The following is a 15,194-nucleotide window of genomic DNA, read 5'->3' on the forward strand; positions in this document are numbered from 1 at the left end:
AGCCTCCGTGGTGTCGCAAAGAGCCCGAGGAGTGCTGGTTTTGCTGCAAGAGTCATCCAAGCGACGACGGCGACGTGGAAGGAATGTGAGCCAGTCGTTTCGAAATGTGGCCCCACTTTTACGCCAGAAGCGAAATAAACCAATATAGCTTGGGCACTTCGCTTTACGGGTAAACCAAGCAACGCGGCGCCGAAAATTATGGACTGAATTTGTGCAATCGTCGCTCCGCAAGGTTTAATAAGCTAACTCAAAATGTGGAAGGCCATGTCAGTATGGCCAAGTGGAGGAGCCACTAACACTTACTTTTGTTTACTTAATCGTGCATTTACAGAAGTGGTGACTTAGCTAATTATTTTCTACGCCATAATTTAGCGTCCCACGTTTTTACTGTAATAGAAATGTGCTCATTGCTTTTTAAAACGCAAGGACTCGTTTGCGGAGTGCTACGTTTCACGCAGCCGTTTCCTTTCTTTTACTCTGCAAAGAAAGCTTGCGATATTGATATTTAAATAAGTAGCTCCCTCCCCCTCCCCCCCCCCCCCAAAAAAAAATGTAGTAAAAGAAAGAAATCACGCACGCACGTCTAAGCTGTACCGCAATCACGAACAGATGCCAAACGTACTCAAAAACGTCATCACGCGCGGACGCACAATCTCACTCGTATGCGCACGCGAAACGTATCTTCCGATAACTCTCTAATAACCGGATTATTGGCGCAATTTTCGCGTTCCGCGATTCGCTTTTGTGCGCGCGTTGCCACCGAAAGCACGCCCAAACCTCCGGAAAGCTCCAGTGTTTGCTCGCCCGCCTAATATGTTTTTCTAAGCCGCATGCCGCTTTGGTAGAGCGCGATCCGGGTACTCTTTTCTATGCGGGCTCGTTTTTTTCGCTCCATTCGCGCGCTTCTGCTGTTCGTATGACGTTTAGCTAAACCTATACGCTTTCAGTTTTCAATTTTCCTTTTTTTCTCTCTTTCCTCTCCAAGGACCGCAGCATCTGCTTCCACACAGCGAGAGGGGAGCGAAGGTGTAGGTGACGAGTTTCATCTCTGCGCGTCTGCGAGGGTACTCCGTGAAACGCGCTGTGGCTTCTGCGTCGCTGAATGGCCCCTTTTCTCGTGGCCAGCCGCAGATAGACCTAATCCGGCAGTCGCTTTTGCCGGTGTTCCGCTCCACGTTGGGCGCACTATTGAAGAAACGGCGGGGGAACGTACAGCGTCATTCCCTCTGTTCGCCCCAACCGCCTTGCGCGCCGCTATTGTGCAGAGAAGCTGGGGTGCTTCCGTCTTTTCGTGTCGTGTAAGGAGACAAAAAAAAAAGCAAACACAAGAAAAGCAAACATGGTTACAGAAAAAAGAAGAAGAAAGAAAGGCAAAATACAGCGTATAGCCTAAAATGTAAGAAGGAATGAAGGTGATAGGCGTATACGAAACGCGTAGCGTGATACAGCGAGATAAATAAATAACTGAAGATAAATTCGGAGCCAAGTTGAATCGTGAAAAACCAAACAAACAAGTCCAGAAACATCATTATGGCCCGTAAGCGTGGCCTCAACAGCGACAACAACAACAAGCAGAGGGTTCCTCGTCGCGTTGAGGCTCTCGTGCTGCTGAGTCGAGGCACCAGTGGCACAGTTCTTGTGGCTGTGCAGTCGACGGCACACGGCTGCAATACCGTGTGCTGCGTTCGGCATCTCTGACGTCATCAGCCTGAGCGGCCGCGCTTCCCTTAGACCTACAGACCCGGGCTGACCTATAGACGCGGATGACGGGCGCCAAACGGCCTGTGCCTCTGGCAGGCCCCGTGCCCAATGACGTACCTCAGCAACGGTGCTCCAGCCGGCGCAGCTCAGCAGGCCTCGCCCTCGGTTCTAGGACTGGCATCCGCAACGGCATCGCAGCAGGCGCCCGTCGACAGCTGCGCAGGGTGGCCGTCACTGGGTGCAGGTCTTCGGCGGGAACGGCGGCTGGAGCTCTTGGGCCGGCTCCTCGTACTGGTTTTGCGGGTCCGGCAGCTTCGAAGCTCGAGCGCTACTGTGCACGTTTGCGCTATAGAGCAAGTGGGGGGCAACAAAAATCGAGAAAGCCAATGCGCGGAAAGAGGGCAGCACTAATGTTGAATGCTTTCTGTTCATCGCCTTATTTATCTGTTATTATTGCGATAAAACGGCCTCTTCAGCCTTTCTTTAACACCTCGTTATCCTCTTTAAGGCCGGCTATAATAGAATGCCATTTAGAACGTTCATTAAGAAATCCTATCAGACGTTTACTTAGAATGCTTCGCAATGCACGTTTGCGTCAAGTTCATTTCTTCTCAGCTGAAAAACCGTTTGTATCTTTTTTTGCGACCTTTTATAGGTCTATCAAACTCTTTTAGTGCCCAACATGAACCAACTGTTCAAATGTCAAGCGCATGCATACACGGCGGCGGAAGCGCATTTCGCTTGCGAGTGACCGCGCAGGAACGCAGCGGCTGAAGGAGATCAACATCGTCATGGAAAAAATGTGCGTATCAGAGGTGAGAGCAAACGCGAGAGCGTTGAACCGAAAGTTTCAGTAACAAGAAACACGTGCACGGGGCACTAAGCACATTGTTGTTGTTGGACAAGGACCACCATAACACGAGTGCTTACTGTTTAGAGCAATGTGAACGACAAGATTCACGAAGATTTTCATACCATTTGTATTATTTACGCCATATTCTGCCTCAGCAACAGTTTGATCTCGTCCACTAAAAAAAAAAAAAAAACAGAAAAAGAAAGACGTATTTGTTTTTCACATATCCACGTCCTGCTCGCATCTATGTGTTTTGCGTTGAGTGTAGATTATAGACAAAACAACTTATTCTTTTATATCAGTACAGTGTTTGTGCCTATAGGAGAGCAGGCTCTAAAGAGACCTGCCTTCCAGTTTTTCTTCTCTAACTAGTAAAATAAATAGAAATTATAGCGCATTTGACCGATACGTGAGTACGACGATGAGCCTTCCTCACCCGGACACTTCCTGCGCTAAATATACGTGACGAGAACATTGTCGATGTCCAAGTATCATGTCCCAAACATTACGGTCTTGATGAATACCTTAACGAGGTTTCAAACCGCGTGAAAGCTCTTTCGCTGTGCCCCTGGACACAACTGACGACTTCGGGGCTGGCGCTGAGCGGCATTTTTCTATCACGCACGTGTGAACAACGCTACACGATATGGGCTTGCATACGGCAATGGCAGCGTTCCAGCTGCTAAGGCGCATTGCACGGAGGCCATCATAATGCGCGGCCGCCGAAAGGGAGCTGGTGGTGATGGAGCGTAGTGCGAAAGAAAGGCCAATCCTCTTTCTTTCTTGTCTTTTTTTTTTTCGTTTTGCCTTTCTGACGTCTACTATATTCGCGCGGCATGTGCCATCCGACGTCCTGTTGTTACGGCGACCTGCGGAGGACATGCCAAGGCGGCTGCTAGGGAGACGCAAAATAATAAGAAAAAAAACCGAACCCTTGCGTGACCAATTGGCGCGGACAATTTGTCAGCGCAACGACGTCCATGCCCGCCCTCTCTTATTTTCCTTTTCCCCCTTTCAAATCGCCTTGTTCGGAAGGAAGAAGAGAGAGAGAGAGAGAAAAAAAAAAGAAAGCAGACAAGATCATTTTGAGCATGAATGCGAAAGAAAGGAAACAATGGGACAAAAAAAAGCAACTAACATCTCCATTGCTGGCGGGGTCGTAGGCTGACGTGCGTCCTTTTTTGCGCCTCCCTAAGTGAGCGCCGTTTGGAAAACTCTCTGGGCGCGAAATGGTCTTCAAATCGGATCGGGGTCGAACCAAGTGCGGGTCGAACGGTGCACCCTCCCTCTTTCCCATTCTCTTCCTTCTTTTCCCCAGCCCTTGACCCGTGTTTACCAGGACGGATCCCGCATGCGTTCACTGCGAGTCGTCTATGAGTTCAACTGCATTGGTGCTGCAACGGGATGTGTTATATGCCGAGTAGGTCAGGGATAAAGTTACCATGATCACATTGGCGTTTCGCGTTTTTTAATGTTTACACAGGTTTTTCGAGCATTCCGTGAAGGTCAAGATACCGATTTAATTATCATGCCCTTCTATGCTACTGATGTCTTCCCGTGGAGTGCAATGATGCGCTTGTGTGGTCAAACGCCGACATTGGTTGCGGCGCATGCACCAGGAACGGCTGCGCTATATCCGCTTCTGAGAGCATGCCGGGAATATTACAGCACATGCAGCTAAGGAAAGTCTCATTAAGCTGATAAGCAAGGACGTTTAAGCATTTGCTCTCACGTTTACAGGAGGACAGTGGTCCTATAGTTTTACATGCTATGAGGCCTGCACCGGGCTCAAGGTGAGTACCCTATATACAAGGTAGAGATCGTTTAATATGGGCCACCCACCTGACATCTTCAGTGCCAGTATTGGGTAAACGAAGCGCCTGTAAGAGTCCGTACAAGAAGGCTGTATGCATTGCGGAAAGCACGGTATGTGTAAGTTAGCTGTGTACACACAAACTTGCGCACGTACCGCGAAAGCGCGAGGCGCGCGCGGAGTTGGGGGGGGGGGGGGGGCGAAGAAAGAGGAGGTCAGATGCGGTTAGAGGGATTACGCTAATCCGACGTGGCCGCGGTCGTCAAAAGGGAAAATGCCGCGTCCTGAATGGCCGGGAGCTCGGAAGCCAATCCGCCACGGATTCGACAATGGGCGCGCCCGCCTTGTCGTCGTGTGCAGCGGAACGCCGCCGATAAAAGGTCTCGATTCGGCGCGGCTGGGCGGCCGCGCAGAATGACGACGTCGCATGTGCTTCGCCCTCGGAAAGCTCGAATTCGCGCACCGGTGTCAGGGCCCTTTGTGGCCGCACGCCGTGGTTGTACAAATACATAAACGGCGGTAAGGTTGGTTTAGTACATGAGAACGGGCCCCGGCGTTAGTCTATATTGAGACGTGGCCACGCTGTGTCGGGACCCGCGTTGACAGACATACGCGTGCCTAATCGAGTTCTGGCGGGTGTCGTTGTTGCCTGGGAGAAAACGTACGGCGAGAACATAATACGCGACACCGCTGCGGGGTTCGGCGGCTATAAATGGCCGCGCACAATGCTCGACGCCGGATGACTAAATTGTGCCCGGCCACATTCAAGCCTGCGAAAAAGTAAGAAATAAATGAAACGCCAAACTGGGATGAGCATTAAAGCGCCTGCATATTAGGTTAACTTTTTTTCGTTGCGAGATAGCTTGTATGGCGGCCTCTTGGCCTCGGTGAAACACCTATGGAGACGGTAGCTGCGATGCGCAAGCCCAAGTCGGAATTCGGCACGCCTTCATTCTTTTTTTTTCCATTGAAACAGTCTTACTTTCATAGTTCTTTTTTTCGCTTGAACATGAATGGATGCACATAATTACTTCGAATATTCTGCCGAAAGCATTGTTAGCGTATTTCTAAGCAGCATTTGCGCTCCTGCAGTCCGATGGTAATGTTGTGCTGGCGAATATTCACTTGTGAAATAACTGGGGGACAAATGTCGTAGCAAAAAGACATGCAAACCTTGTAGAGCTTATAGGCTTGGGGTTCATATTTCTTTTCATCTTTTACATGTTTAAAAGCACACTAGCTAAAATCGCCTTGGATAAATGTGTATATAGCCGCACACAGACAAAAGGAGCCCTGATGTGAATTGTCAGAGGCGCGCAATACCATGGCCCGACCATTTCTCACGCGGAAATCTTTTACCTGGTGGCACCAGGAATGACCGCACTTCCCGAAAGTGTGATAATACAATAATGCACTGTTCGCGCGGAAGCGTTAATGAAGATTCGGTGTAGATTACTTCGCGCAATGCAAGTTAAAAATAAGTTGTATTTTTACTGTGAGCTCGAAGCATTGATAGTGATAACTAAAGGGATAGCTTATGCAGAGTATCGCCATGATAAATTAATTTTTAATTATTATGCAATAGTTTACCTGCATCAATCGCGAAGGCTTGCCACCACCACTTCGTTGCAGAACACCAGCAGTTCACCTCACTGTAGCAGCGCCTAAACAGACACCCATCAAATCACAATCTTCTCCTTTCTCATTAAAGCCGAACGGTTTTCTGCTTGCCCCGCTAGCTATTTGCCCTTGCACCCTGCTTGTCACAATCAAAGAAACCGCCGACACAATATGCTGAGCGCGTCACACTGCGGCTCCAACTAGCATCCACCGAAGTATTTCTACAAATAGGTTGGTGCAAGGTTGCAATAGAGATATGTCGAAGAGAGCTGCTCAATACCTTACATGAACCCACAATATGTCTGTTGACAATGTTGCCCTGCTATAAACATTCAGTGTGGTGCGAACAATCTGAGCATGATTTTCGGATTAGACCCGGAGTTGGGATGCAACTAATCGGTCTTATGCCAATGTTGTACATTGCCCTGGCTTTCCCTGAGCTCAAGAAAAAGCACGGTCGGTTGGTCCCAGCCTATAGTCCGCCGTCAGGGCAGGTGCCCATGAACTCTCCCGTGTAGGGCTTTTGTGTCATCGCAAAAGCATGTACAGCCTGAGTCTGTTTACCGCGCAAACGAGACGATACGTATACACGGAAAGGCGAGGCGACACAAAACGAGCGATGCCACTCTGTGTCGTCTGGGTTGCGCTGTAAACAAGGATATGAGCCGACTATATAGAGTGTGTTCACTGATCTATGACTACAGGGAAATGGTGATGCATGCAGCCGGCTTTCTGTCTGCTATCTTGCAGAGTAGTAGTTACTAATGAAGCTGTGCATGGATGGATGAATGAAAAAGCTTTATTTAGGTCCATTAGGTCGCGCTAGTTTTCTAACCCGAAGCGGGCTGCTCCCACGTTGGGACCGAAAGGCCTAGCTTTTCGGCCGCTTCGCGGGCCCGTTGGAGTGCCCATAGCTGTTCTTGTAATGTGAGACTGCGTAGAGCTGCGTGCCACCGCTCTTCAGTGTTGTCTTTGTCGCTGCGTAACACGGAGCAACACCAGTACATATATGACTAAGATCTATGATGTTGTTACATTTATTGCACGTTGTAGGAGTAGAGAACTCGGATCTTGTTGATTAATAGCGGGTTCGGATAGGCTCTTGTTTGCAAGAGCCTTAGCGTAATGCCCTGAGCTCTATTTGTTTACTGTGCGGAAGGGGAAGACCCTGCGTCCTAGGTAGAAGTGCTTGGTTGGCTCGTTGTACGTGAGGAGGAGGTGGTCCTTAATACCTGGAACATCAGCATCTTCTTGCCTTGTGGCTGCATTGTTGGCAAGTCCTCGTGCAGCATTGTGGGCAGATTCGTTGAGGTCCGCGGGAGCACCGGTGATTTCTGCCATATGAGCTGGAAACCAGATGATCGTGTGGGGTTTGACGACCTTTCCGTCGAGAATTGCCAGGGCCTGTGTAGAGATGGCTCTTTTGGCAAATGCTCCGACTGTTGCCCTAGAATCGCTGTGGATCCTGGATCTCTACGAGTCTAAAAGTGTCAATGCGATGGCTATCTGTTCTTCAATTTCTGGTTGTGTGGTGTACATGGAAGCCGAGTTGACAGCTTCACCTTTGCCTTTCAGAAGGACCGCTGTGAAGGCTCGTCTACTGGACATGAAAGCTCTGCCCTAACCAATTTTGGCAAATGACTGCTTACGCACGCATTCTTTGCTCGTGTACGTCGTTCATATTTGCCTTGTTGCGAATGTGGTAACAGATGGAGAAATTGGACAAATCTACATATATGTTCTAATAAGTTGTCCTCGATAGCAAACATACTGAAGTCTTTGGAACACTACAAAACTCACATGATGAAAGGTCCTTAACATGGAAGACTTCGGCCGCCGAGTAGCGCATCAGCACAGTGAACTTCTCTGAAGCCTTAGGAGCATACTTAAATGTTAGTGACGTAATATCAAATTATTGACATGCGGGGAGCTTTAGACTTAGAAAAGTACACTTTATTTTGTTTTTATTTTTCTTAGTCATTTGTATTATAGTTCTGTTCATTTTCGTAGGCTGCGCATTACTATTTGTTTCATGTGCCTCATTAAAAGTATAATTTCATGCTTGCCTATGTGTTTGATTTTGATGATGTATCATATTTTTCGTCTGGCATAGCAACACTGTGGGAAAGCTTTCTTTCTTTCTCTTTTTTTTTTGTTGAAAGTGACTGCGAGCGCAAGAAAGCAGTTTTCTTCGGTCTATATCTTGGAATATGCGAACCATGCTATATTTCTGTTTGTTTTTTAAAGCACAGCTCTCAGGTGCCCGTTTCTGTGTTGAGCGTCGGCGTGCCTCGGCATTCCTCAGCGTAACAGAGCGAACGAGCGCAGCTACGGATGAAAGAGAACGCGGCCGGAGCGCAGTGTGTGATGAAAGACGATGATAGCGAAGAGAGCTCGAGGAGAAATGCGGAGCAGGCAGCTACAGTGAAAGTATGAGGCGGAAGAGGAGAGTATGGCCAAACGGGGAGAAGGAAAGCATAGTCCGCGCAAGACGGGCTCTGCGGCGACGACTGCTACGAGATCACGCCAGAGTAGCGCGCCGTCGTCTGTTCGCCGATGGCATGTGGCGAGCGCGTCGACCGATATCATATATGGAAAGAAAGCGCAGCCTGAGCGGGTGTCTGCCTGCGGCGGCTGCTGTGAATCGCGCTCAGGCGTCATCCACGCATTTCCCCACGCGATCTCTCGATTACCTAGGCAGTCAAGCTGTTCTTCGCTCCGTTTGCAATGTGCCGCACGAGACAGGTTGCCCGCGCATAGATCTCGTCTCGTCTGTTCAACAAGAAAAAAGCCTAAGGAGACTGTCAGCGGTGATGTTCCTGGACGTTAAAGGCGCTTATGACAACGTAAGACATCGAGCCATCCTGGACGCCTTGGCATCCTGGACGCCTTGGGAGATGTCGGCCTAGGTGGACTTGCGTTTCGATGGATATACAGCTACTTGACGGACAGGCCATTCTTTGTGCAAACAGAGGATGGTGCATCATCACAACACAACACGTCAGGCACGTACGCAGGATTTCTTTTCGGGGGGGGGGGGGGGGGCAAACCTAGGTAACTTCTATGCAAATGAGGGGGGGGGGGGTACTTTACTAGTACAAATGGGAATAACGTCCACCATTCACCATAAAAAAACTCGTAAACCCACAAAAGAGAAATGAAATAAGGTGTATTTTACAGGTACGCTTTGTGCTATACACCTCTCCTTTACTTGTCAAACAGGCAACTACGTCAAATGGACTTGCGCAGGAAGAACACTGCCAAGGAGAAGTAAAGAAGCCAAAGTGTAAAATAAAGATTACGTTAGTAGAATACAACTTAAAAAAAAAGCTGCAGTTGGCAACCAAGGCACACAAACCGCGCGCGGTTGTGTTACTTCGCCAGCCACTCACAGAAGCAAACAAAATTGTCGTCATGCGGCCTTTTCAAAATGCAGTCGTACTTGATACCTCCGGAGCGTCTGCTGTTCTTGAAGAGTCTTTTCATCGGTGGAAGCAGTAAGGTGTGCTACAGACATGGACAAAGTGTATGGAGTCTGAGCATTTCACTCTTCAAAAGTCTGCGGTGCCGTTCATTTCACTGCTGAACCCGTTTTACTCATGAAACTTCACTGCCAACTAAAGCGAAACTTGACAAATAGTTGCAGCAAAGCAAGCATGTTATTTCAGTTCAATAAAGAATTAGGGTTTGGCCATTCCACTGTAATAGGCGAGGCAAAATGTATAAAATTACGCGCTAATAATTTTATTTTTGTGGTTACCGCCTTATTTGGGTAACAGAAAAAGTTCGAAGTACGAATTATTTGCAGCCTCCTGGAGGAACAGTGGCTGGTGGTTATGAGGGCGTGGGCGGGGCTTCACTGCAGACTTAATTTGTATCCGACTATAGTAGCGTTTTTTGAATTAGTTCTGGAAGAACTATAGAGAAATATATATTTGAGGAACCATCACAGTTCTTTTGGATCCCTCGTTTATGCTCTACCAAGTTAAGTGCCGCAAACGACTCGTATTGTTATTTGGGAAGTTACGTAACGATGCGTGGCTGCCAGTCCAGTACAACCTCGCAACGCGCATGACGCTGCGATTCTAGACGTACTACCCCCACCGCGGAAGCTTAGCAAGACACTTATATAGGCACAGCATAGATGTGGCTACGTCGGGCGGCTCGACTGATAACTGTAGAAGCGTCATTCAAAGCACACGGAACTGTTTTCCACTTCCGGCGGCGTTTTTTCTACTTCCTCTTTAAATAAAAAGATGTTGATCTATAAATATTTTCATAAACAACGGTTAAATTTGTTAACTTTAGCTCTTTCTTCCTGTTTGGCTGTTGCCTCGGTTGCCGACAATGGATTCCTTAGTAGGTCGCTTAATTTCTCAACGCCTTGCGACTCCGGTTCCAGTTGGCAATTTTGCACGAAAAGTGCTCTACAATTAGGCAAAAACCAGACGCGGTAACGGATGAAATTCATGTTGCTTATGGATTTAACGGTTATTGCAGGGTTTCATGATGGACGCTGTTTCGCATTATTTAATTTTTCACCTTCTCTAACTCATATCGCGGTTATATGGTTCCGAGAACCTGTCAGCGCCGCGGCGAGCCGTAACACGAGGAAATAATGAAGCAAAAGGAAAAATTAGACGCAATTGGCGTTTTCTCTGGCAGCAACTCATTCCACGTGCATACGGACCAGCTGACCACGAACCGAATCCCTTTCTTGGTCCCTGGATCAGTCTAAACGAAGAAGGCTGCACTAACGAAGCAACAGCGAAGCGCGTGACCGTCGAAAAGATGGTGACAACTGAATGCATCTCGAGTTAATCTCGTGGGCACCGAATCGATGAGGGAACTGGCCTTCACACCCCAAAAGATGCCAATAACTACCGTCATCCAAAAGGAGTGAAAAAGGCAACAACATGTTGACCGCCGAATAGCTGTCAAGTTTGAACATTGATTTGGCGGCGCTATAGGAATCTGTGTGAGAAGTGGTGGCGTGGGCGGGGAGGGAGGGGGGGGGGTCGGGCTCCCCCTTCGGTACGTGCCTGCAACACGTACCGTGCAGTACCACAAGGCGGTGTCTTGAGCCCCACTCTATATAATCTCGTGCTCATCGACCTGGCTCACACCCTTCCACAATCCGTCCATGTGTCGATATATGCAGACAATATATGCATTTGGTCATCAGGAGCGACGCGTCCACAGGTGTGCGCCAGACTGCAAAAAGCGGCCACACTAACATCCAGCTATCTTCGAGCACGAGGTTTGGAGGTGTCCTCCCAGAAGTGCTCTATGGTTGCTTTCACGGGCAAAGCAATGAGACAATACGTTGTTAGAATTGATGGACAGCCTATTGCCTACGAGAAGACGCACCGTTTTCTAGGAGTGATAATAGATCGAGACCTCTCCTGGAGTCCTCACGTCTCTTACCTAAAAAGGAAACTAGTGAGGATGACAGACGTGCTCAAATTTCTTGCAGGAAAGTCATGGGGCGCGTGGATACCGGACAGTGTACCGGGTCACTGCGGAATTTCGGGAAATGACAGTGCGGATGACGCTGCCCGGTCGGCCCATGATGGTGCCCAGATTATACCCATACCGCTGCCAAGAACAGATGCAGCCACAAGTCTTCGCTCCCTCGCACGCGAGCTTACGCTAACTCTGTGGAACACCAGTGAATTCACGAACACACGTCTTCACAGATTGGATCCAAGTTTGCAACTCCGTCTTCCACCAGGGTTGCCACGAGCGGAAGCAACACTTCTGTGCCGCCTATGGCTCGGCGTGGCATTCACGAACTCCTATTCCTTCCGCACTGGAATGGCCGACAGCCCTGCCTGCGACACCTGCGGCTGCGAAGAGACGATCGCGCACCTCCTCCGTGACTGACCACGTTACAATGTGCCAAGAAAAGTGCTCGTGACTGCGCTCGAAAAACTGAACAATCGCCCCTTCACAGAAGAGAAAGTTCTAGGACACTGGTCCAGACAGGTTTCGGCACTCAAGGCCTTAAGGGCTTAATTTACTCAAGTTCTTAAGGGCATGTGAATTGTGCGACCGCCTTTGACTATTGTTGCGCGTAACATCGCGTTACTGTGTGCATTCTTCTTGTTTTTTTCTCTCTTTCTTCTCCTTTTCTTCCCTTTACCCCTTTCCCCAGCACAGGGCAGCCAGCTGGTATTTACACTGGCTAACCTTCCTGTCTTTCCTTCCCTTTTGTCTCTCTCTCTTGCCCGCGCCATCCAATATATCGCGAAATGAAAACACATATACAGTTCCGCTCAAATTTCAAATTAGGGAGCATCGTAATTGTCGGTAAATTTTTTCTTACTAATTCAAAACAACTGCGTCGAGCGTGGGAGTGAACTGCGACAAAGTTGTAAAGATCCACCTCACCTATTATCATCCTTTCATTCGAAGAATTGAGGAGCCGGCGACATACTGCATTCGATGTCAACGTTATCAATCAATCAATCAATCAATCAATCAATCAATCAATCAATCAATCAATCAATCAATCAATCAATCAATCAATCAATCAATCAATCAATCAATCAATCAATCAATCAATCAATCAATCAATCAATCAATCAATCAATCGACGGCTTTACGAAACTCGAAGAGAGCGAGACAATGTAACACCGTAAATGCGTTTCCACTTGTGCTTTATTCCTTACAGCTTGTTCTCGCTAGTGCTAGTAGCCGGATTTGCTAGATGTGTATTTTTTGCACTCGAAACAGGGACGACATCACGGAGCCTTAGGGACGTGCAACTCGATAACGTCAGCAATCCCGCAAGTACGCTGTAGAAAATGGCTACAATAACTGTCGCAATAAAGTTCTAGTGACAAACGGAACACGTGTCACAAGTGAGGAAATGGCGCTCATTTAGGTCTGTGAATAGTGATAATGTGGCGTGTACAATCGCGTATCTCAAACATATTAGCTGACAATAAAAGTTTTTCACCACCACAAACACCACCTAAGAAATGACGTCGTGTATTTAATTTCACAGCCTTATAATACCGTCAAATTTAACACAACATGCCTTGCTAACTGCCCGAAGCGAGTATTTATTGTAAAATAAGACGCCATAGCAAGTAAATTAACGTAACGTCGTTTTCTAAATACCCGAAGAAAGCATTTCTTGTTAAAGGAGAAACGCTGCTTCTGACTGCTAGCTCCGATCCACGTCTGCATCAGACGTAGCGAGGGGTGAATGCTTCCCAGGCAGCAAGAAAAAAAAAAGAAGGAAGAAGAAACTTTGTGATCCAGGTTGTATCCGTATCGTGAGAAGCCAACAAACAAAGGCACCAAGGACAACATAGGATAAATTATTCGTAATGTCGCCTATGTTGTCCTTGGTGCCCTTGTTTGTTCGCTTCTTATGATATAAGTAATAAAAATCGGGCACCTCTGTTCCCATTTTTTCTCGTTCGTACGTGTCTGTCATGCGCCGCAAGTCTAGGTAATGTCAGGTGATTAAGAAGATATGGAGATTTCTTGCCTCTTCTGTTAGTTCTTGCAATCACTGAATAATAACGATCACCTTATAAGCCGTTCTAAATATAACAATCTAAACGACAGCACCTTGAAGCCGATAAAAGTATACTGATGTGTAACCTGTAGCAAAAGGCATGGAGAGCCTCTGACTGTCACGTTGAGTAACAAAAATGTAAAACCATTTGTTAACCCCATTTAGCTCTGTACGACAGCTATCCTGAAGAAGCAGACTTATAAAAAAAGTGAGCATATTGAACATATCCCATGTAATTATCAGATTTCGTAGCGCATTTTAGCGATCTCTTTTATGAAGTGGCATAAATTGATAAACGAGTGCGAAAAGCGCAACAATCGTCGAGGTAGGAGCAGTAATTGGTCCAATCGGCCATGGGAAACAACAAAAGTGCCCTTCGTATAAGACAGAGTCCCCGATGAAGGTATTTACTGTGCACTGCAACGATCAATCCCCACAAAAAAAGAAAAAAAAAGAAAGAAAAGATTCTATATCTTTCAGTCTATATTTGTTTCCATTCATCCTTCTGGTGAAACTATTTTTCGGGCAAGATTTTTCCCTTTTGCCCTTCGCTTCAAAGCGTGAGCTTACGCGTAAGTTTCATTTTATATTCCCCGGCAAACAGATTAAACCATGATATTTCGAAACCTATTGCAATTCTGTTGTGAAGTGGTTAGTAATTTACACGCTTATTTACCTCGTTACGTGCCGTTACAAGAAAGATGCGCCTTAAGATAGGGCGCCCAATTTGCACCATAGATACCTCACGGGATGTTACGAAGGTGCACCTATAGAAGAAATTGTGCTACACAATCGAACGTGAGCTCTACTTAAGAGCATGGAAACTTCGGCGAGCTTGTAACGCTCCATGCTTGCTACACTGCTAAAAAAAAAAAAAAGAAGAGACCTTAGAAAAAACAGGGAACCGAGGAAGAGTAAACACAGCAGTTACGTTGGCGGCGGTCACGCCACCTCTCACAAGAAGTAGTCCGTGTTATCATGCAGAACGAAGCGTTTATTTTCCGCAGAGAATGTATATACCAAAAAAAAGAGGGAAAGGGCAGGAGTGAAAACAAATGAGAGAAGGGCACATGCGCGGTCCACAATTGCGCTGATCACATGGAGTGCGTGCACTATAACAATAGCCTTGCATTTTTCGCGGTGTTTAGCAGTAATGAAATCCACTGTGTAAAACTTTCTTTGTGCCCCCCGTTCATAAATTGAGAAAGGCTCAGGAAGTAGCCTCTTTCCGCTTCACTGAAGTATCGAAAGATGTACCCGTCATTAAAAAGAAAAATATAATAAAAAAGAAGAATAAAACAAAGCCCACAAATAGGTAAAAAAAAGGAAAAAGAAGCATGCTACCTTATCTAAGCCGTCCACCATCTGGTGCTGCAGGAGTAGCTACGAAGACGAGCCGAGATAAATCAGTTTTCTCAAGCAGAGCTATGGCTTTGGGTTTCGGCCGCAGCTTTTGAAGTGCGACACGTTATCATCAACCACCTGCTTCACTGTGCTTCCGCAGTCGCAGTGGTAAAACGTGAAGCGCCTCTCACTTTGTGTGTCCTTTCGTGGCCCGATGTGCAAGAAAACTGTTCTCTCACTGGAACAGCAGTGCAGCCCTTTGGTCACACGATCAAACTGCCAGCAGCAGCAGGAATAGCAACCCAGACACCGATTCGCGGAACGAAAAC

General features: G+C 47.4%; 1 long non-coding RNA gene across 1 annotated transcript in view; it reads right to left on the reverse strand.

Annotated features, from left to right (window-relative positions):
* LOC129386277 (uncharacterized) overlaps nucleotides 1-2,196 on the reverse strand; it is a 39,661-nt gene extending 37,465 nt beyond the window's left edge. The window contains exon 1 of the long non-coding RNA XR_008613728.1: nucleotides 1,819-2,196. This is a non-coding gene — a long non-coding RNA (uncharacterized lncRNA). The remainder of the gene's footprint in view (nucleotides 1-1,818) is intronic.
* Nucleotides 2,197-15,194: the final 12,998 nt, after the last annotated feature.

Source organism: Dermacentor andersoni, chromosome 4 (assembly GCF_023375885.2).
Source record: "Dermacentor andersoni chromosome 4, qqDerAnde1_hic_scaffold, whole genome shotgun sequence".
Classification (NCBI taxonomy): domain Eukaryota; kingdom Metazoa; phylum Arthropoda; class Arachnida; order Ixodida; family Ixodidae; genus Dermacentor; species Dermacentor andersoni.